We start from the raw sequence: 23,733 nt of genomic DNA on the forward strand, positions 1-23,733 counted from the left end.
GATTATGTGAAACTTGGGATGTTCGTCTGCGAGATATGAACCATTGGATGTGACCAAAGCTTTGCAGACAGTAGGAAAAAAGAGATAATGTTTCTTTTCTGGCACGGCAAGGTTAATGTTTATTGACTGCTTATCGTCGGGCTATGGAAGATAGGGATAAAATACAAGGGAGAATGTACTCTTGAAAAAAGAAGTTTCAAATTTACAGTCCCGGCTGATGTCACCCAAAATAGAAACTCTTTCCTTGCCGTGAGCCTGGCATTCTAGTTTTATTTGGCCCCTCTTAAGTGACAAATAGTGAGCCTAAATGTGTATCCAATAATAATTTGGCGAGCCAGCCGGGAGGCTCTTTGTCCATGGCTCGGTGGGCCTGGGCTGGGTGGGATGTCCTGGGAAACAGTCCAGCAGCTGCCTAGGTGATTTGCCCTGGGGACTGCTCCCAGTGCTTTCCATCTGACCTGGCACCGCTGACCCTGGGCACATTTTTCTTATGACAGGGAAACAGGCTCTAGAATTATTTGTTTGTTTGCCTATTTGTTTGTTTTTGCTTACACCAACAACTCCCTTCCCCTCCATCTGGAGTCCTGTCTCTTTAAGAGGCAGGGCTATCCCTACTGGAGTGGGAATAATTGTAGGACTTTTACCCGGAATCTGTTAGATGCATCTATCTGTTGTGTTTGGGATCCCATTTAACTGTCTATTCTGTATGTTTGTAATTTTGAAGGGGGGAAGTTCCATCTGTCCCCAAGGAGAGCCCTCTGGGCCACCTCTTGGCTAAATGGGCTACATTCAGCTAGGAGCCCATATCCAAGAAGATAGGTTTTTTATTGTAACACCACATTGCCACAATATTCCATAGACTCCAGAGAGGAAAAGTGGCCAAAATGGGGCAATTTCAATTTACCAAAACTGATGTATTTGCTTATGCAATTGGAAAAAGCCAGCTAAAAAGTTAAACCACTAGTGGGAAGCCTATTTTAATCTTTTGAGGTTTTTAAACAAAATCAGGAATACTGTATTGCCTCTTTAAGAGAAAATAATTAAGCAATTAAACATGCCAGCAGCCTTAGCTGAATCTGCTGCTCCCCTCCCCTCTCTTGCTGAGCTTCCCCACTTCAACTCCCCCGGAATTCCTGATCTAAAATTAAGCAAGTGAAAATAAATAAACTTTTGAAGTAATTTGAAATTGGGATGGCTATTCTGGAGAATCTGTTTCAGATGAGTTCACCTTAAGGGTCACCCTTAAAAGAGAGGATTCAAAACCTCTCACGATGAAATGCAATCTTTAATTAATACACAGAGACTTCTAAAAGACAAAGTTATTTCAAAAACAGCTTCCAAAATCTTTTTGGTAACTTGAAGCTTTAGAGTTTTGCTAAATTAAGTTGATAAAAATTTATTGAGTCTCTGGGTCGTTTCCACATAAGATAAAACATTAAAAATTGGTTACTAAACATAAATTTGTCTGCCTATGGTCTCTTATCTCAAAAAAAAAAAAAACTGAAAGATGCTTACGTTTAATGATAAACATGTTATGTGCATGTTGAGGAATTTTCTATGAGAAAGTACACATTTCTGGAAAGTCTGTATACAAAAAAAGCAAAAGGTATGTTGTCCATAAAAAAGGTATAAAGAATGGAGATATTTATGTTTGTTTTGTTAAGAAAAATAAATTTGTCCTAAAGTACTAAGAAAAGAAAAAAGGCATAGGACAAATTCTAAATGTAAAAAATAAGTGACAGAAGGTTTGTGAAAGTAAAGCCCTGAGGAGTTTTGCACGTGGTCAAGTTGGCTAAAGTAGGCTAATGATAAATTAAAATTTGACTTTCTCTCTTATAAAGGTAATTTTCTTAAACTTTTAGTCTGCTCTTTATATAGAGATTAAAAGGTGTTCTTTTGAGTAAGTCTATGTAAAAGACAAAACACCTATGTTTTGTTAAAATAATTTCCTACGTTCAAAAGGACTGAAGTCTTTCCCTTAAGGTTTTTGTTTTTGTTTTTTGACTGTTTTAACTCTCTGTTTGCCTTTAACTGTTTCTGTTGTCAACTTGATTAAATAAATAACTAGGCATTGTTTCCTATTTGACCAAGTGTTTTAAAATATTTTGATATTTTTGGTAAACTTCTGCCAAAATTAAAGTTTTTTTAACTTAAAAAAGAAATTACAAAAAGACATATGATTATGATGCCAAAATACAATTGTTACTGTATTTCATGTTGATGCTCACAGTTCTGTAATTTCTACAGAACAAAAGTATAACTCTTATGCTGATCAGCTGGTGCGAAGTCATGCAACACACAACCCAGGCTTAGCACAATGAATCCACGAAAAGAGTGGACACTTGGGAGAACAAACTTCATACAGGTGGGCACAACAAAGGGGAATCCTTGTCACCCATGATGATATTGCCACTGCAGTACAACAATGTCAGTTATGCCAACAGTTAAATAAACGGGGAGTTCCACACCCCTACCAAGGTCATATCCAAAATGGATTATTTCCCGCCCATACATGGCAAATAGATTTTATTGGACCATTGCCAAATTCTTGTGGCTATACTTATGCCTGCACTGCTGTTGATACATATTCTGGTTATTTATTGGCTATACCAGCTAAAGCGGCCACCCAACAGAGTGCCATAAAATTATTAGATATAATCAAGTTATGGAACACCAAGGCAAATTCAGAGTGACAACGGTTCCCACTTTACAGGTAAGTTGATTCAAACCTATACCAAGGAAAATTATATAGAATGGATTTATCATATACCTTATTACCCCCAAGCTGCAGGCCTCATAGAACAAATGAATGGATTGCTTAAACAACAATTGAGGAAACTTGGTCATGGCTCATTAAAGGGGGGGCACAACCATCTAAGTACTGCTCTAAATATGTTAAATAACAGGCCAGTAGGCCCTAATGAGACTCCTCTGTCAAGGTTGTTACCAGCAAAGATTACAGAAGTGGCAGCCGCCACCCATGAGTTTATGACCTTAACCTATTGGCCCCTGACTCAGTCTGCTAAACCGCCTTTTCGTGCCACGGCCGAAGCGGCTGGATTGGATTTATCTACCGTTCATTCTATTCAATTGCCCCCTAAGAAGCAGTCTACAGTCCCTACTGGGATAGGGGTACGATTTCCCAAAAATACCTTTGGTTTGTTAAAAGGACACTCTGGACTGGCAGCAAAAGGTATTGATGTACTGGGAGGAGTCATTGATCCAGATTACCAAGGAGAAATAAAATTTATATTATATAATGGTAGTGACACAGTACTAACTGTAGAGTCTGGGGAACGAGTGGGACAATTATTGGTGCTTCCCCTCTTGACTCCAAATGTGTCACAAGGACAACCTCCAAGTGAATTAACTAAAAGAGGAATACAAGGATTTGGATCTACAGATGGATGGAAACCTGGAGCAAAAGTGTGGGTGACACATCCACCCAATGCGGCTCCCCGTGCCGCAGAAGTAGTGGCCCAAGGGCCCACTGCAACACTCATAGTTATGTATCCAGGAAATAAACAGTTATATCATGTTCCTAAAAATTCTGTTTCTTTGCGTGAATAGATACTCCTGCTGTATTCGCTATGCTGTGCTGCACCTCCATGTCTGCTGCAGACCTACACACAGAGGCATTAGTTGCCTCTGTAGGACAACCTTTGACCCTGCACTGTTAGACCAACTGCTCTACACCAGTGGGACCTATAACCTGGACTATGAATGGCCAAGAAATTTGGTCTCAGAAACAGCACACAACTTCACAATATCAGATAATTTCTCTATTACCCTGCCTTCTGCTACCCTCTGTAATGGGGGCTGATCTGGACTTCTACCAGCTAGTTTGTTAGGCCTAAGTCTTACCTTATCTAATGTTATCTTTGATGCTGTACATGATTTGCAAGATCAAGTTAATAACATTTCATATTCTAAGGGGTTATTTGATTGGCTACCTTGGGGTTTGGGTCCTTTATTGCGAGATAGTTTTATAATTATTGTAGTCATTGGATTTTGGATTCTTGGATGTGCCTTATGTACTTGTGTACGAAGTTCATTGTCTGTGCGTATGGTGTCTTATGGTTAATGGAGACGGCCACGGCCGAATGTGTCTTGACATGAGTACAGCCATATTTGGCCGCTCCATTGACCTACAGCCACCAGCACAAAAAGAAATATAAAAGCTGCTTTCTGTGTGGTGGGAACTGGCCTTTTCCCGGGAACTGGCCTTTCTCTCACGGAGGGAGTTGCAAGTTGTAACATTTCAAGGCTCTTGGAGCGTCGTAGCACGGGATGGACTGGCCATGGAGCGTCGTAGCACGGGATGGACTGGCCATCTGTGCCGGGCTGGGACGATAACCAAAGAGAACAATGCACGTACACAACTACTGGGCCGGGATGTTATCCAGGGGGCTCAGTGCACGTACGCCACTGATAACCATTTTGTACATGGGAACACTAAATGCTTGCTCTGCAAACTCTGTAATTGCTTACTCTGAAAATTACTGATGGTATAAAAACTGCTGGAAACTGAGACCCGGTGAGAGTTCCACCTGTGGAAGGGACACCTTGCCCAGGACGTGTGATCCTTGCCCAGCCGCGTCGATTGACAGAGCTCTCCCGGCAGTGGGGCGTGAATGTTATGAATAACTGATTTGATGTGAAGTAATTGATTTGATATGAAGTAATTGATTTGGTGTGTTCTCTTTTCGGTCAACCTGGTGTTTCTCTCTCCGGTTGATTTGTGTCATTTTCTCTTCAGCCGATGTGGATGTTTTCCCTTTCCAGTCGGGCTGATGTTTTTTCCCTCTTAATATTTGACCTATTTGGATCTGTTTGCAGACTATCACCTTTTTTACTATCCTCTATACAATAAAATATACCTTCAGTCCATTTGTTTGGAGTGGAAAGTGTCTTTTACGTCTCCGATCGAATCCCCGAACCTCTCGTAACAGCTGTTTGTGATCGGTTGTCCTTAGGTTTCGATTTTGTAACCTTCAGGCATTTACAGGCTTAGATTTTGGTTTGCTTAAGTAGGCTGCTACAGCGTTAGAGCCACCTCAGTCTAATGGCCTCCTTGTTTAACTCATTTAACAGTAGCTTGTAATATGTTTTAATACCCAGAAGGCCTGTGTCTTCCTTGTTATTCTTCTTTTCTGAATTTTCCTGGCTGCTAATGCTTGTTTACTTTTCACATAAACTTTAGAAGCAATTCATCCAGTTTGAAAACAAAATTCTATTTTAATTTTTATTGGCATTATATTAAATACCTAGACTAACTTGTAGAAAAAATTGATATGTCTCTTTCTCCATATCTTGGTTCAGTCAACAATATTTAAATTTTTCTTATTATTGATCTTGTAATTTCCTCTTAATTTTATTTCTCAATGTTTTATCTCTTTTGCTGTTACTGTAAATGGGGTCTTTTTTCCGTTTTGTGTGTGCGTGTGTGTGCAGGAAGGTGATTGATTTCTCTTGTTTATTTTTATAAATATATTTAATTTTATAAACAAATCCTGGGACACTTTTGTATATCTAATATGATGATAATTTCAACTCTTTTCAAGTTTATTTATTTCTCTTGCTAAATACATTGCTAGTTCCTCCAGAATAATATAAAATAATAGTAGTGAGAGTGGACATCTCTCATCTCAGAGAGTTGCTAACTTCAAAGGGAAGGCATATAATGTTTTCTCTGAAAAGCAAGATGATGGCTGTTGATGTAAGTTACATATGTTTTCTCATCTTCTGTAAGGAACCATCTATTCTTTTTTATTAAATTTTTTTTAAATGTCAAAAGTGGATGTTAATGTAATCAAATGTCTTTACCACAGCTATTTAAATGCTTATATGCCATTTCTCCTTAGATATGTTCATATGATGAATTACGTTTCAAGATTTCTTAATTTTAAACAATTTTTATGCTCACCTCTATTTTGTCATGGTAAATTATTTATTCCTTTAATGTGCTGCTGAATTCCATTTTCTCCTATTTTAAGATTCAGCATAAGTGAGAAAAATATGTGATTTTCTTATTGGTAATCAACTTTGGGTTTCGAGATTAATATTCAGATTGTTCTCCTCCAAAATCTAACATTCCTATCTTTTTCTCTGTTCTGGAACAGTTTTAAATGCATTGGAGTTATCTGTTCTGTAAACGGTTTCTTAAAATTCACCTGTGAAACTCTTGTGTCTGATGCTTTTGGGGAGGTAGTTTATTGACAGCTTTTTATGTCTTCAAGTGTAACTGGTCTGTGTGGATTTTCTTTCTTCTAAGGTTCTTTCGGTATATTATATTTTCTGGAAATATATACATTGCAACCAGGTTTTTAAATTATTTTGCATAGCGTTGAATAAAGTCATATCTTTAAGTTTCATCTGCATTTGCAGTTACAAACACTGCTGACTGGGACCAGCGACCGAGAGCGTCGCAGGAACTCATCCCTGAGCGAATAGCGGACCTCAGTGTTGAAACTGGAGCCTGACCACACCGTCTGCCGCCTAACTCACACCATTTCAGCAGCGCGCACCGTTTCAGCCCACGGTATTTAAAGGTTCTCGGAAACTGGAGGTGCAAGAGAAGGAAGAAACCAAGGAATTGGACTTGGAGCAAAAAGGAGAGAGAGAGCGAAAGGCCTCGGCCGTGTGATCTCGCCAGGGGTGCAGGAGCGCGGGAGCCACCGCGGGAGCTGCGGGATTGCGCCCTGCGTGCCCCCTCCCCGCGCTCCCAGCCCGTGCCAGCGCCGGGTTAAGAGCGCGCAACGCCTAAGAGGTGCCAGAGGGGTACTTACTAAATAGATCTTCTTTTCCACTCTGTCCTTCTTCCTGCTTTGGACTCCACGGATTCCTAAATTTTGGTCTTTCTCATTCAGAACATTTTAAGCCTAGAAGGACCTGGGAACTCATCCAGCAAAGATTGGAGATCAGCGGCCCCATTGCTCTTTGCCCTGAGAGTCCATCCTACCCCTCCCCCAGGTTAGGGTCCTGCCTTGAGTTTTCTGAACAGTCTCCAGAAAATCCCCGAACCCACGAGTTTTGAGAGTCTTTACTAAGATCCTTAAAGGGGTGACCCCCAAATGGTTGAAAATTTCTGGGTCCAAGATGGTGCTGTCTCTCCTTGCCCAGCCACTGTTAAACGCACACGCTCCAGTGCAGTTTTGCCCCTCGCCACCATCTCCGTCAGCCGAAAGGACAACACATCCTTTGCAATTAGGGATTTTACCTTTTAGTTCTGTCATGTTCTTCCCGCTAGTGTCACCACCGAGCTCAGCGCGGTGGGTGGTCAGCATCCAATACAAATACGACTCCTGAGTCCTATGTTAAGTGGCCATTAATTGTCTTATGCAGATGTGTTTTAAAAGAAATGATAAAGCTTATATGCTCCTCTGCCTTCCACCCCCTTCAAACATTGCAACAGCAAAATTCAGTAGTAATTGAAAAGTCCCTGGATCCCCAATTCAAGTCTTAAAAAAAAAAAATCCACGCCTACAGTTTGACGTGTAGTCCTCCAAGCTACTTATAAATGAATATATAATTGTATGTGTACATCTAGAATTATGTTTACAAAAATAGAAACTGCTATACATTACTGTTCTGCAGCGTACTTTTTATGTCAGTTACCATCTATTTTATAGGCACTGTAATTTGTAACCAACCTTCTACTAACAGTCTCTTTCAAACACTACTATCTTGACCATTCTTTGATAAATACCTTGATGAACTTAGGCAAGTATTTCTATAACATAGAGTGTTAGAAATGGAATTGCTGAGTGATGATATTCATTTTTTTAAAAAGTCAGGTTTATTAAGATATAATTTGCATACAGTAAAATTCACCTATGTGTACAGTTAGGTGAATTTTGACAAACACATATTGTCATGTAAAGACTGCTACAATCGAGATATTTATTTCCAGCACCCCCCAATATTCCCCTTGTTCCTTTTTAGTCAGTCTTTCCTTCCACTCCCAGCCCCTGATAATCACTGACCTGATTTTTCACTCATATCCTTTGCATTTTCTGGAATGGAATCATATAACATAAGCATTTGCATCTGGTTTCTGGTTTCTGCTTCTGAGATTCAGGTACGTTGTTGTGTGTATCAGTGGTTTGTTTTTTACAATGCTGAGTAATATTCCATTGCATGGATGTACCACAATTTGCTTATCCATCCACCAGGTGGTGGACATTTGTGTTGTTTCCAGTTTTGGGCAATTATGAATAAAGCTGCTATAAACATTCACTTAGAGGTGGACGTATGTTTTCATTTCTCTTGAGTAAATACTCAGGAGAAGGATTGTTGATTCATAGAGTATTTGTTTAATGTCACAAGAAACTGCCAAACTGTTTTTCCCAGTGGCTGTGCCATTTTATATTCCTACTGACAATGTATGAGAGTTCTAGCTGCTACACATCCTCATTAGCATTTAGTATTGTTAGGTTTGTTATTTTTTTAAATTTTAGCCTAATAGCTAAACACCTCTATTAGCTGTAAGGGGGTATTTTACTGTGGTTTTAATTGAATTTCCCTCATGACTAATGATACTGAGATCTTTTCATGTGCTTATTTGCCATCTATATATTTTCTTTGTTGAGGTCTAAATTCAAATCTTTCCCCCATTTTAATGGGGGATGGGATTGTTTTCCTATTTTTGATTTGTAAGTGTTCTTTACATAACTTGGATACAGTCTTTTTATCAGAAATGTGCTTTGCAAGTATTTTCTCCCAGTCTGAGGCTTGTCCTTTCATTTTTATTAACAGTGCCTTTCAAAGAACAGAAATTTTAAATTTTTATAAAGTCTAATTTTTCTATTTTCCTTTTATGTTTTATATATTCTGTCTTATTTTTAAAATATTTGCCTAACTCAAAGTCATAAAGATTTTCTCTTGAGTTTTCTTTTAGAAATTTTAGAGTCCTAGGTTTTAGTTTTAGGTTTTATTTAGGTCTATTAGCCATCGTAATTTTTGGTGTATGGTGTGAAGAATGAAAATTCATCATTTTTCCTCCCACATGGCTGCTGCCAAGTTGTTGCACCACCATTTCTTGAAAAGACTCCTTTCCCCTCTAGATTCACTAAATCACCTTGGCACCTTTGAGGAAAATCAGTTGACCATAAATGTGCGAGTCTGTTTTTGAAGTCTGATATCTACTTTTAAATGGTGATAAAAGATGCACCAATTTGCCCTTGGAAAGGCATTTTACTCTCCCACCAGAAGTGTGTGACAGCGACATTACAGGCGAATCCCAGTCCATTTGGTCAATTTTCTCTTCACCACCAGAAACAGAACTTGAGACCTACACTGCAGTTTCCCTTGTCTTGGCACAAACCTAGCTCTTCTGAGAGTCTCAGGAGCTGGTGCCACCGCACAGCTTGGTGGCAAACGGCATAAGAACGACTGTTTTCGTCAGAAACTCTTTAAGACGCTGCCAATTCATTTCACTTAATCACGCGGTAAACACCACAAGGCAGCTCTCGTCTAGTGTAACGGTTAGCATTGTGGACTTTGAATCTGACGATCAGAGTTCAAATCTCCGTGCGACCCTTGGCTCCAGTTTTGGAGCAGCCCATTTCTCCCCTCTTTTAAGTAAAACTCCCTTCTGACTTAATGATATATTCAGCTTCAAGAGGTAAGAAAGTTATATTTGAAAGCGAAAGAGTTCTCAAGTCGAAATTTAATGCCTCTTTTCTGTGGTCCAAAGTAGGCTGAACCCTGGAGAAGTCAGAAACGGACAGTTCCCTTCGGAAGTTTATAAAACTCCTCGGGATCAGGTGAAAAGGGCGGGATGGTAACACTTCCTGAGAGGAGCTCCCCTGTGGCCCCAGAGTCCTCCGAGGGGGGGCCCTCTCCCGGCCGCCGCCCTGCCCCGCGGCCCGCTCACCGACGCGCGGAGCCACCGACTAGGTCTGCCGGATTTGTAGATAAAAAATTCTTCCTTCTTTATCTGAAATTCAAATTTAACTGGGTGTTCTGTATTTTATCTGGCCACCCTACCGCCGACCTCCGGCCGGGGGCTGCGCTTTCTTCTCTGCGGGGCGCGCGTCCGGGTCACTCTCCACCTCTGGGAGAGGAGACCTCCCCAGTCACCCAGACATTCACGCTCGTCTGCTTTCGCTTCTTCCTTCCTCACCGTCCACCCCCAACCCAACCCCAACCCTAGCTTGGAAACGCCTCGGAAACCAGCAGCGGGCAGAGAATTGGGGAGTTCGGGTTCCCACTGTCCAGGCACCCAGCTCTCCCCGAGGCGAGCAAACTTCCCTGGCGGCGGATCCTGGAAGCTATCAGGCGCGCGGCGGGGGGCGGGGACGCGCGGCGGGGCGGGGCGGGGCCGGGGCTGGGCGCGGGGGGGGCGGGGCACGGGGGCGGGCCGGGGCCGGGGCGCGCGGCGGGGCGGGGCGCGGGGGGGCGGGGCACGGGGGCGGGCCGGGGCCGGGGCGCGCGGGGGGGCGGGGCGCGGGGGGGCGGGGCACGGGGGGGCGGGGCACGGGGGCGGGCCGGGGCGCGGGGCGGGGCGGAGCGCCCTCTGCGGCTGCCAATACTTCCGCGCCTGGCCTCCTGGGCCCTCGGCCTCGGATGAAACCCAGGGAACCTCTGTCTGCTGCCTCTCCAAAGTCTCCCAAACGCCCACAGGCGGAGCACCCGGAGGATAATTCCCCGAAGCCGAGGCTTAGGGATCGGAAATGTCCACTGAAAGAGTAGAAACTTGTCTAGACGGAAAGGAAGGAAATTGCTCCAGTTGAAAAAGAAAAAAGCGACGCTGCCGTTGTCAGGCTGGGAACAGAGACAGGTAAAGCCAGCTGCAAAGTTAACAGGAACACTATTTCCCCCAGATCACGCAGCAGCCGCAAAACGCCACAACGGCCCCCTCCTTGAGTGATTACTGCCTTGGAATGCTCCAGACGCGCTCTTCTACACCCACCTATTACTGGGGATACCTAAAACTGCCCTCTTTTCGTGACAATACCCAATTCCTAGTTAATCCTCGCTTCTTCTAATCCCGCCTCAGAAACAGCCACCAACCTAGATCCCCGCCTCCCATAGAGCCTCTTCAGAATCCTTCAACGGAAACTCAATCCTTAACCAAAGACGCTTCTCTCATTCCTCTTGTGGAGCGGCTACTCTGGGGTGTCCTGTCGGTTACTCTGGAGTATCCTGTCGCTGTGTTGATTCAATAAAATGATTTTGTCAGACTACAGACTTGCTCCTGGTGGTCTTTGGCTGCTGTCTTTGACACCACATTAGCTTGTTCTGTGGGTCCTAGCTTTTTGCACACGGACAGAGTAGGAGTTAGAGAGAGTAAATCTGGCAGAGCCGGGAGGGTTCAGGATAGACGCTCATGTTGATGTTGGAAAGATGGGAGAAACGTGGGTCCTGGGGAGAAAAGATGTTACCAAGCTGGACAGAAACTAGGTTAACCATGTTTTGAAACAAAACAAAACTAGAGCAGTAGCTTCAAACTTGAGCATGAGTCAGGATTACCTGGAGAGCTTGTTAAAGCACAAATTGTTGGGCCCCAGCCCTGGAGTTTGTATTTCTAACAAGTCTCCAGGTGATGAGGATGGTGTTGCTTGGGGGAACCACACTTTGGAGAACCACTGAGCTAGAGTTATCTCATCTGTTGAGTGAGAGCTAATGTTTTGAATCCAGTGATCCGATTTCAGAGCTCTGATTTAGACATTTTAAATTTTCATTCTAATAAAACAAATGAGTTCTACCTTCAAACCACACAAAGGCTCAACCTCACCAATCCCTAAAATCCGTTAAATCTTACACATTTAATCAGCCCAATTTATAACCTGCCAGTGGTTATACAGAAAATATGTAATAAATAAAGGCCACTTAGTTTATGAGGACTCAAGATTCCTAATTGTTTCCTTTTCACTGTGAGTGCTTGTGCTTCCATTTAGATGACCTGTGACAATGCTAGTTGAAATAATAATCCCTCCTATAGCGCTGCGTAAGCAGATACGGTCTGGTCTCCTTTCTACTTTGTTGGCTAGGAGTATAAATCAATACAACCCCTATGGAGGAAATGTGGCAATATCTTACAAGTGAAGACATCATAGAACACAGCGTATATGCCTCTAGACATTTATATTACACATATAGACACACACACAAGCAAAATGGTATATCCAAAAGGGCATACATGACAGCTAATAGTACCCAACTGACGAGAAGGATAATTGGTGACAAAACTTTGCTATATAGCTTTTTATATTTTTTGAATCACGTGAATGTAGTACTTATCAGAAAATGGAAATAATAAAATAAATAAAATGAAGAAATGTTATTCTTTTTTTTTCTTCCAAAGGTCTGCCAAGATGGAAGTCACAGGTAGAAACTACACAATACTCGCAATTTTCTTTGCTTTTCTCAGGAAGAAATACTTAGCCCTAAAAGGGAATGTATGACAAGTACTTTTATGTTTTGTCATATCTCTAAGAGACACATACTCCTCCTTGTCAAAGATAGGAGTCCTTTGACAATAATGGTTGCTTTTAAAGTTAGCATAAAAGATAATAGAAAAAATTAGCAGTAGAGATAAAACTAGCCTGAAAATGCCTTAAATAACCCATAAGGTTTAGTATACATAATTTCGTGTACATTACTCTATGGGTAATTTTATCAGTTCCTTTATATTTGTTAAGCAATGTTTTTCTATGTTCCTCAATTAATTCTTCAATTGTTTCCTCGATGGGGAGTCTCTGCTAAGCAAAACTTGGAATAAAAATTTGGTGGGGGAATGAAACATGAATCAAATAAATCAATTGATAAATTAAATTCACAGCCACAGAAAGTGCTACTGAGGAAGCAGAGAACAGGAAGGATTAGAGGAAATTACTCATCTGGGTGGTGAGTACGGAATTAACTCACCAAAAGGAAGTGTTTTTCCGTTGTAATGCTTAGCCAGCCGACCCGACGAGGATGGGATTCGAACCCACGCGTGCAGAGCACAATGGATTAGCAGTCCATCGCCTTAACCACTCGGCCACCTCGTCATGTGGGAACCTCCTTCTTTCAACTTCTTCCTCCCACCAGTACCGCCAGACATTTTGTAGCAATGTATCTCATCGCCCTTTCCCTGGCTGAATTGTCACAATCACCGTTTGAGTCTGGCGTCTTAAAGTACATTTCACAACCACCGCAAAACCGATGGATTTGACACTTAAGAGCGGTGAAATACTTGGCGAATGCCTAATAACAGGTAAAACCAGGCCTGGCACACATTGTTGGATGCCAGTCAACCCTGGCTCGCCGACTCCGCTCCAGCCCGCCGCCCTGCGTGCCGGAGACTTCCATCCACCCAGACATTCACAGGGTCCCTCTGCCGCTGCATTCGCATTCGAGGGACCCATTTCCTTTCCTCTTGATCAAAACTTCTGCTGGGATTCCTGCGTTCTGAGTGGTACCAGAAACCTGGCTCTGCGATTCCTTTTATTTGCGTTTGTAACAAGCCCTCTCTAGGACGTGGCATTGCTCAGTCTGTGATAAATCAGCAACGGGTGAGAACGTGTTTTGGAGAAAAGCAGAGAAACGCGAGATCCCTCCTGGGAGGTCGTTTGTATCATACCTCAAGATTGGTTTAGCCTGACTGCTAGCAACACTGGGCAGGGTGGGTGGGGTGGGTAACCCCTGATGCAGGAGGGACAGTACAGGGTCCTTGCTGCGGCTCTTTCCTAAGCCACATTACTAACTCCAGCCCCCACCTGGGAAGCCAAACTGGGTAACCCCTAAGGTCTCTTCCCGCTCTGAGAACCTCAGTGATAAAATGACTATCAAGAAGCCTCTTCCACTCGTGAGAGTTTGTGTGCTTTTTTATACTTATTGCATACTTTTAGAAAGGGGAACTTTCTTTTACACGACAATGTTGCTGCTTTTTCTCTCCCTCCGAACCCTCTTAGCTCTCTTGTCAACTTTGTTGGGAGGGACTCTTTTCTCTCTCACCCACGTTCACCGAATTTCAAAATGTCTTTTGTCAGCTCAAAACCACCATCAGGGGCACTTCATCCACAACACTGAATGAAACAATCTTGCTTGTTCTTCTGAGTGGGGCGAGCGTATTGTTACACTTCTAGTCATCCACTGCCGCTCACATTCGCTCTTCAGAGATTCAAGTGCAACTTCATTTCACACCAGAAACTTAAGAACTCTTCCTAGGGAAAGCTGTCAGGCTGGAATCTCTGCTATCAACTAAGAAAGAGTTTCACTGAAGTTTGATTTAGACCATTCTCCCTCCAACTAGAGGGCAGGAAATACATTTGTCCTGCTCATCCTATTATACCAGTGCCAGAGAAAGCGAACAATAACTGTTGCTAAATGAACAGATGAAATGTTCTAAATTTAATACAAAATCTAAGCATCAGAATAAAGGTAACTAAAGGGAATATTTTCGATTAATTAAATCTCTTGGGTTAATAATCCTAGTTCTTCTTTGTTTAAATCACAAGTTTGTGATGAGTATTAAATTAGTTAATATCAGTAAAATGCTTAGAAAATTGTTTTGTAAATAGTAATCTCGTTGTAAGCCATTTGACATTATTGTAGTTGTTTTTATTAATAAATAAATAATAAACTAATAATTAACTACATGAAATTATATTCAATAAGAAAAGAAAACACAGTAGGAAAAAAAGAACCAAAAAACATGTATGGTCAATGCACAGAAGAAAATCAAATGCTTGATGAACATTTCTGAAGACACTCCACCTAACTTATATGTAGGGTATGCCATTTAAAACAATAATATATCATTCTCTTTCCTCTGCTCCCACTCTAGATTTCTGAAATACTGTCTGTGCAAGTGCAAATTGGCCCAACCAGACTGAAGGACAATTGCATAAGACTTATTAAAATGTACAAAGTTTGTACCCTTCCTTTCTTCTTCCTTTCCTTAAACCCAATAGTCGACGCATTAGTAAAGAATTATACTAGAGAAATGCCACCACTAGTGTGAAAAAAAATACACACACACACACACATGTACACACATAGTTCAGTGGAGCGCTACGTATAACAGTTAAACATTGGAAACTACCCAATGCCCACCAAAATGGAATACTTAGTTAAATAACTTATGATTAAACAAAACATTAGAGTAATGTGTTATCATTAATAAGAATAATACAGATCTACATGTAGTAACTTACCAATATTTTCCCACTGTTAAGTTAAAAAAAAAGGCAAGTTGCAGAACAGTGTGTATAGTATTTTTGTTTGTTTTAGATGATAGACTGAGAGAGTTTAGATATTTAATATCAGTGAGAGCCATTTAGCTTCAGCCTCAATTTTATGAAGGTCCCAAACTTAGACTTTTCAAGTTATCTTCAAAGGAGTATTATATATGTGTATGTCTATTAAGTATGTATTATACATACAACCGTTGTGTATATATGAAGAATTTTAAATATATCCCAATATGTTCAAATTTTGTTTGGCATTTCTTTATTTTTTATAAGTTGGGAAGAAGATGGCATGAACCTTTTGCAATTTCTGGAAGACTCTGATTGATATAAAAATAAGCATCCTGAGGATATATGCCAATTGCTAACAGCTGTTATCTGAAGCTTTTTAACTTTCCATATTAAACATTTTTTCAAGATTTAATTTTTTCTTTACCATGAGTAGGTGTTACTTAGTAATTTAATTTTTAAAAGTAAAGATAAATTTAAACAAATTATTTAAAGTGGTGAACAGAGCCAAATGCTGCTCAGATATGAAAATATTAATTAGGAAATGACCGCTAGATTTAACAACAATTTTTATATATGATAGGATAGAGTTTCATCTTGACATCTTACAGGTCAAGCTGGCAGACATTACCTGTAAGAGGTCTGATTCCACAAACTACTTCAGGACAGTGGAAAGCCCCCTTTTAATTGTGTTCTATAGCATAGTGATTGTAATCATGGTTTTGTACCTCAAGCTCCTGCATGAGCTTTCTTCCTACCAAAGCTTCCTAACCTCGCTTCTTACTTCTCACCGAACTACAGAGGATCAGGGCTGTACTACCCCACCTTTTCTCAATGGGTATCTGAGTTGTACTTTGCATTTCCACAGGCAGGGCATATGATTTCCAGAAAAAGAAACTTGATTACACACCCCTCTGAAGCAGAATTTGAGCAAAATTCCCCTTAGGTGCCCTGCATTAGTCCCCTGTGTTCCAGTCTCTTTCCCTTATAACTTTCTTATCTTCCTGACCCTTCAGCCTCTAAGGTTCTTCAGGTGATCTTATTGTCCTCTGTGCCTGTTATTCCAGTTTCTCTCTTCTTCCCTACATGTACAGATTGGGCTAAATCACTGAGTAGTCTGGGGATTTACTGTTCAAGCTTGGAATATCTTTGTTTAGATCATTTTTAATATTCTGTGGTTTCAGAAAGAGGAGAGACTGCAGCAAATCTACAACGAAATAAATTTGCAATTTGAGCATGATGAAATCACACCATCCACCATCCATGCATCTGTTGTCTCAACAATTATTTAACAAACGTCTTTTCTATTCTGGGCACTGTGCTATGCACACTGCACACTGTCTAGTGGGTGAGACAGACATTTAAACAAAAAAAGAACACAAATAAGTACACGATCACGAATTTTGTTAAGGGATATGAAAAATGTAGAGCATCATGAGAAAAACCACAGGAAAGAATTAACATTAAGTGAGAGATTAGAAAACGTGTCTCTGAATAGATATCTTTGGGTAAGTAAGTGACATTTAGGATAAAACCTGAGAGAAGAGTAGGGGTTAGGCAGGAGAAAAGTGAAGGAAAGGGTATTCCAGGCGGAGTGATAAGCGTATGTGAAGTTCCCAAAGCAGGAAGAACCAGGGAAGTTGGAAAAATTGAGAGAAGGCCAGTGTGATCTGAACAGAAGCGAGCAAGGGAGACAGTGCGGAAATGGCACTTGAAGAGGTTGGCCAAATCACACAGGCATTGAACACACACCATGTTTAGGATTTGAAATTTTACCCAAATTGCAAAGGGAACCTATTGAAAGTTTATAAGTAGAGGAGGGATGTGATCTGCTTAATATATTTGAAAGATCATTCTGGCTGCTCTGGAGAGAATAGGTGAGCAGACCAGTCAGCATGAGAGATGGTGCTGGCTTGGACTAGAAGAGAGGCGATGGGAATGGAGGGGTAGATGGATCCAAGACATATTTTGGAGATAAAATCGTCGAGACCTGAATGATTTGGATACACACTGTGAGAGACATGTAGGATGACTGACTACTTCCAGTTTGCCTGGAACTTTCCTTTTTCAGCACGGAAAGTTTCTCCTTTCTGGGAGCCCCCTCAGTCCCAGGCAAACCTGAACAGCTGGTGACAGGGAAGGAACAAGGATGATTTTCATGCTCCTGACTTGAGTGATGGGGCAAATGGAGACAATGTTTATTGAAACTGGGGAGATTGGGGGAGTAGCAGGTATTGTGGGAATGACAATTCAGCTTTTGCATGCTAAGCCTGGACATAAACCTGGGCAGGCGAAATGCCTGAGGTAGAATGTTTTTCCCTTCATATTAGAGTCAGCGGAAGAATTTGGCTTTTTAAAGGACTGTAAAAAATATCGGATTTATATCCATAATGAGTAACTCTCTTTCCTTGTTCAAGATTTTAACTACAAATGGTAAAGATTCTGGAATTTTCTCTTTCTTACAGTAAATCTAATTCATAGGAAATCATTTGCTAATTCTTTGGTTTATTTCCCATTTTTAACACTTCTATTCTTTCCGTTGTCCATTTATTTAAATACTGCAAGGTTAACTTGTACATAATTTACTCAAAGGAATAGGGAAAACTTTTAAGAAAACCTCCACTCTTGCAAAAGTTTTGACAGCCAATTTGTTTGAATCCACATTAACTGGAATAAAAATAATTTATTAGTAGATGTCTTCCTAGCAAAGGTGGCAGATCAGTCTTGAAAACTGAATATTCTAAGTGCAAGCTTCTGTAAAGAGTGTGCTTTGACTAGAACAATGTCCCAGGTTAAATATAAAAAGCAATACGAAAGCTGGAGAAAAGAGACTTTGAGGAGACAATTTCAGGGCATTCAAGTAGAGCAGAGAAATGAGGGACGATACCACACATTGCCATGAACATGAAGATTTAGGTGACTCTGTTCTCCAACAATATTGCTGATTAAGTTCAAATTAAATAGGGATAAGATCGGTATTTAACATTGATCCCTAGGAGGAAAATTATCTTGCTGACCATGTAAGCAAAACTCTGCCCCAACTTTCTGCAGTGGAATCATTCACCTGATCCTTTATTTTAAGACCCTTCTAAGAAAATTAACACACTGATCAAAACAACATAAGATAAAGAAATCTGAAGAAGTCATTTTTTCCCTATAGACCTCCCCTCTAAACAAGCAGTGAATATATTTTAAAATTCTCTGTCTCTTACATATTGAATTCTTTATGGATAAAATGATATGATGCCTGGATTTTGCTCTAAAGTACAGGAGGAAAAATGTTGGCATATATATAAAAAGAGATCGGCAAAAATATTCCTAATTCTTGCATTTGGGTGATGGATGCATGAGGCTACATTGTGTTGACTTTCTTTACATTTTGTATGTTGAAAGATTGCCAATAAAAATTACAAAATGTTTAACTTAGCTTCATCGCATAAATATGCCAGATGTTATGGTCCCTGCACAGGAGGAATTAATAAAATGGTCAGGGAAAGTATAAGGAGATAAGCAAAGACATATATAATAACTCTGCTGACAAGAAAAGCTGAGGGAGGCGTTTACTACACTATTTGTCAGAAATTCCTTATCAATAACCTAAAGGCTTGTACATAAAACTACAAAATTGAAGAACATGGCGGTCCACGTGTTCACAGCTGCGTGGGAAGGGCTCACCCGCCCGCTGGCCCCAAGCCTTCACCACCTGACCAACAACTTGAAGACTCCTCGTCAGCGACGGCCCCGCACTCTGAGCTTTAACTTTTACTTTATTCCCCGGAAAGCGCAGCCCGTGGAGCACAAGTTGGTGGCGATGCCAGTAAACCTGACATGCTGCTCGAGGTCCGGGGCTGGGGGCGAGGGGGGCGCTCTCTGTAGGTTTACATAACTCCTAGTTTCTGTTTTCTAAAATCGTTGACAGTTGAGTAAGAATAATAATGGCAGACACTTACATAGCGCGGACTCTGCCGAGCACTCTTCAGAGCGCTTTACAGGCACTACTAGTTCGTGGAACCCCAGAACCGCGCTTACAAGGTGGGTGTTCTCACCTTTCTGCCTGCGCAGGGTTACACCGCAGAGTGGCCGAGCTGCCGTTTAAACGGGGCCATCTGTCCCCACAGTGCATGCTTTTAACTACCACGCAGTATTTCAAACGCAGAAATTTCCAATTATTTTCCCCTAAAGTTCAATGGAGATGCAATCAAGTTTGATAGAGTGGTTTATTTTAGGCTTGAGCGGGAAACCTGTGGTGTCAAAAGCCTTAAAGCGAAACAGCGCGGTGAAGGCCAGATGCCACTCTTAGGACCAAATTTGCCAAATACCAACCCAAAAGCCGTGAAACAAAATTTGCTCAGCGCACAGGGAACGGCCTCCCTCGAGTTTTCTGGCGGCTTTCGAAGGACATTACTCTGGGCTTCGGTTCTCTAGATGGGGAAGCTGTGGATGTACCTAGCTCTGTAGAGCGCTAGCCCGTGGCTCTTCTTCCCTCGGTCACAGTCCCTACGTCCATTCAAATCAGCTGCCCAGAGCTGCACCTTTCCCACCTGAAGGAGAATCTTGGCTAATGTTTCAAAACTGCCCCTGTTTGCAGCCGCGAGGCAGCTGGGGACCAGGTCCCGTCCACGCTCTCCTGGAGAATTATGTGTCTCCAGACTCACGGAGAAGAAAATCAAGGAAGATACCTGGTGAAATCTTGGGAATTTCGGCGGTGGTAACAGGGCTGATGCCTGTCTCGCTTTGCTGGGATGCGCACTTGGGTTTCTGAAATGGGGAGTCTATGGTGTGAGATCCCAGGAAAGCTGCCCAATCCTCCCTTTTGCTGCATACCCCTCCGGTTCTTTTCGGTAGGTAAACAAACTGTTAACAGGGGAACTTAGGATTTGGAAATATTCAAATTCGGGTTGGGGGGTGGGGACATTAGGGTGGACAGTGACCAGGCAGAGGTTCCAACATTTTCCCACGTTAAGATCGGGATCCTAGCAGGGCCATAATTTTCACCCGCCCAAGTAGCTGATGTTCCCAAGACCACAGTGGACAAAAGGCCTTTTCAAATGGCCCTCTTCTTGTTTCCGGGAGACCAGATATAGGAAAAATCTGGTGGAGAGCTAGTAGCTGACATGTTCTCTTACCCTGGAATGCAAATGAGCTGGATGCAGAAGGAGCTTCCTGGAAATTGGCCCAGTGCTGGAACATTCCCTGGGTATTAATTGGACCTTGAGATTAAGGCCCTTATCCCTCTGCCAAGTGAGGCTGGCTTGGTAGTTGCAGGAGTTGCTTTTCCAGAGTTTTTAATGAACCAATGCTCACTTGCTATTTTGCCCTTATTTCTTTATTTTTACAACTTCTGTTTCCTATTTTAAAAGAAATTACAAACATTCCTAAAATTCTACCTTTAACATTACTTTTAAGAGAATACAAAACTCTCATATCCCTAGAGTTAAAGAATAGAATCTCAAAATATCCTCTTTCCATTTTCTGGAAGTGACTAGTTGTCCTTGTTGAAGGACTTCGGAATCACAAGATTTTGGGTCAGGCTGTGCCTTATCAAGGGCTTGTGTTGGTTGATAAACCCGTGCCAAAGGCTGGGAACCAGCATTTCCGCTAAGATAAAAATACCTTATGAGAAATTACGTTAAACTTTGACATGGCTCTATTTCTTTTATTTAGTGTTTGAAGACAATTCTCAGAGACATGTCTGCTTCTCAATGAATTATGGGGGGAAAAAAAGGCCAAACACTCTCCTTCCCCTTTCCCAGATGATGTTTCAGTGATTGATCTTCAGACATTTTACACTGTTTTTGTCTTTTCCAATTTCATTCAAAATGCTCTTCTTTCTTTGGGGCTTGTATTCAGGTCTTTCAGATTGTGGATGTCAATTGCTCTTTAAAGGCAGACACTAACTTAACCTTTTCCTCACCTCCGGAGTTCTGGCAAAGCTATTGCTTGGTTGTAGATATTAAGTGTTAATTTCTCCTAATTGGCTTGAAATGAGCAGGTGATTAAACAAGAATGCAAGCTGCTTTATCCCAGAAAAGTGACCTGACCATCCAAGTTGCATTGGAGGCTAACAATTCTCTCAATTAACATTACCCGCTCTTAACATCATATTCAACAGTGAAAAGCTGAAAACTTTTACTTTAAGAACAGGAACAAGACAAGGATGTCCACTCTTGCCACTTTTATTCAATATAGTATTGGAAGTCCTAGTCAGAGCAACAAGGCAAGAAAAAGAAATAAAAGGCATCCAAATTGGAAAAGAAGAAGTAAAACTGTCACTATATGCAGATGACATGATATATATAGACAACTCTAAAGACTCCACCAAAAAACTGTTAGAACTAATAAACAAATTTAGTAAATTTGCAGGATACAAAATCAATATACAAAAATCAGTTGCATTTCTATGCACTAATAACTATCAGAAAGAGAAATTAAAAAAACAATCCCATTTACAACTGCATCAAAAAGATTAAAATACCTAGGAATAAATTTAACCAAGGAGGCGAAAGACTTATACACTGCAAACAACAAGATATTGATGAAAAAAACTGAAAAAGACACAAATAAGTGGAAAGATATTCAATGCTCATGGATTAATATTGTTAAAATGTCATATTACTCAAAGCAATCTACAGATTCAAAGCAATTCCTATCAAAATTCCAGTAGCATTTTTCAGAAAAATACAACAAACAATCCCAAAATGTGTATGGAACCACAAAAGATCCCAAATAGCCAAAGCAATCTTGAGAAAGAAGAATGAGGCTGGAGGCATCATGCTTCCTGATTTCAATCTATATTACAAAGCTATAGTAATCAAAACAGTATGATATTGGCATAAAAAGAGACATATATTAATGGAACAGAATATAAGTTCCCAAATAAACCCACACATACATGGTCAATTAATTTACGAGAAAGGAGCCAAGAATACACAATGTGGAAAGAACAGTCTCCTCAGAAAATGGTGTTGGGAAAACTGGACAGCCACATGCAAAAGAAGGAAACTGGACCACTATCTTACACCATATACAAAAATTAACTCAAAATTGATTAAAGACTTGAATGTAAGACCTGAAACCATAAAGCTCCTAGAAGAAAACATAGGCGGTAAGCTCCTTAACATCGGTCTTGGCAATGGTTTTTTGGATTTGACACCAAAGGCAAAGGCAACAAAAGCAAAAAATAAACAAGTGGGACTACATCGAACTAAAAAGCTTCTGCATAGCAAAGGAAACCATCAACAAAATGAAAAGGCAACCTACCAAATGAGAGAAAATATTTGCAAATCACATATCTGCTTAAGGGTTAATATTCAAAATATATAAAGAACACATACAACTCAATAACAAACAAAACAAAAACCAATCTGACTAAAAAATGGACAGAGGATCGAGTTTTCCAGAGAAGACACACAGATGGCCAATAGGTACATAAAAAGATGCTCAACATCACTAATCATCAAGGAAATGCAAATTAAAACCATGGATATTACCTCACACCTGTTTGAATGGCTATCACCAAAAAGACAAGAAATAACAAGTGTCGGCAAGGATGTGGAAAAAAGGGAATCCTTGTGCACTGTTGGTGGAAATGTAAATTGGTGCAGCCACTATGGAAAACTATGGAAGTTTCTGAAAAAAGTAAAGACAGAACTACCATATGATCCAGCAATTCCACTTCTGGGTATTTACCCAAAGAGAATGAGAACACTAACTTGAAAAGATATCTTCACTCCCATGTTCATTGCAGCATTATTTACAATAGCTAAGCCATGGAAGCAACCTAAATGTCCATTGATGGATGAATGGATAAAGAAAATGTGATATATACATAATGCAATATCATTCCACCATAAAAAAGAAGGAAATCTTCTTGTTTGCAACAACACTGATGGACCTTGAGGGCATTACACTAAGTGAAATAAGTCAGATAGAGAAAGACAAATACTGTATGACCTCACTTATATGTGGAATCTAAAACAACAAACTGAACTCAGATACAGACAACAGACTGGCAGTTGTGGGGTGGGGTGGGGAAAGTGAAATAGGCGAAGGTGGTGAAAAGGTACAAACTTCCAGTTGTAAAATGAGTCAGTCATGAGGATGTAACGTACAGCATGGTGACTATAGTTAATAATACTGTATTGTATATTTGAAAGTTGCTAAGAGAGTAGATCTTAAATGTTCTCATCAAAAGGAAAAAATTTTTTAACTACATGTGGTGATGATATTAACTAGATTTATTGTGGTGATCATTTTGCAGTATATACAAATATTGAATCATTATGCTGTAGACCTGAAGCTAATGTGTCAATAGATCCCAATAAAAAAAGAGTTGGAATTGTGGCACTTCACACTTGAGTTAGGTCTTATGGCCCGACACACATTTAATAACTTTTATTACTCCCATAGTTGCCATTTCGTTTAAGAAAACATTGTATGGATAGGCTGAAACCTGGAGATAATAAAATATCATTGGTCTGTAAGAGAAATGATATTTCTATTCACCATGGAAGTAGGAGGTAAAAACTATAAAAAGAGATACGGG

The 23,733-nt window shown here is 40.7% G+C and overlaps 1 non-coding gene across 1 annotated transcript; it reads right to left on the reverse strand.

Annotated features, from left to right (window-relative positions):
• Positions 1-12,916: 12,916 nt before the first annotated feature.
• On the reverse strand, positions 12,917-12,998 carry TRNAS-GCU (transfer RNA serine (anticodon GCU)). Its single transcript has one exon. It is a non-coding gene; the product is annotated as a tRNA-Ser (tRNA).
• Positions 12,999-23,733: the final 10,735 nt, after the last annotated feature.

This window comes from Diceros bicornis, chromosome 14 (genome assembly GCF_020826845.1).
Source record: "Diceros bicornis minor isolate mBicDic1 chromosome 14, mDicBic1.mat.cur, whole genome shotgun sequence".
Classification (NCBI taxonomy): Eukaryota; Metazoa; Chordata; class Mammalia; order Perissodactyla; family Rhinocerotidae; genus Diceros; species Diceros bicornis.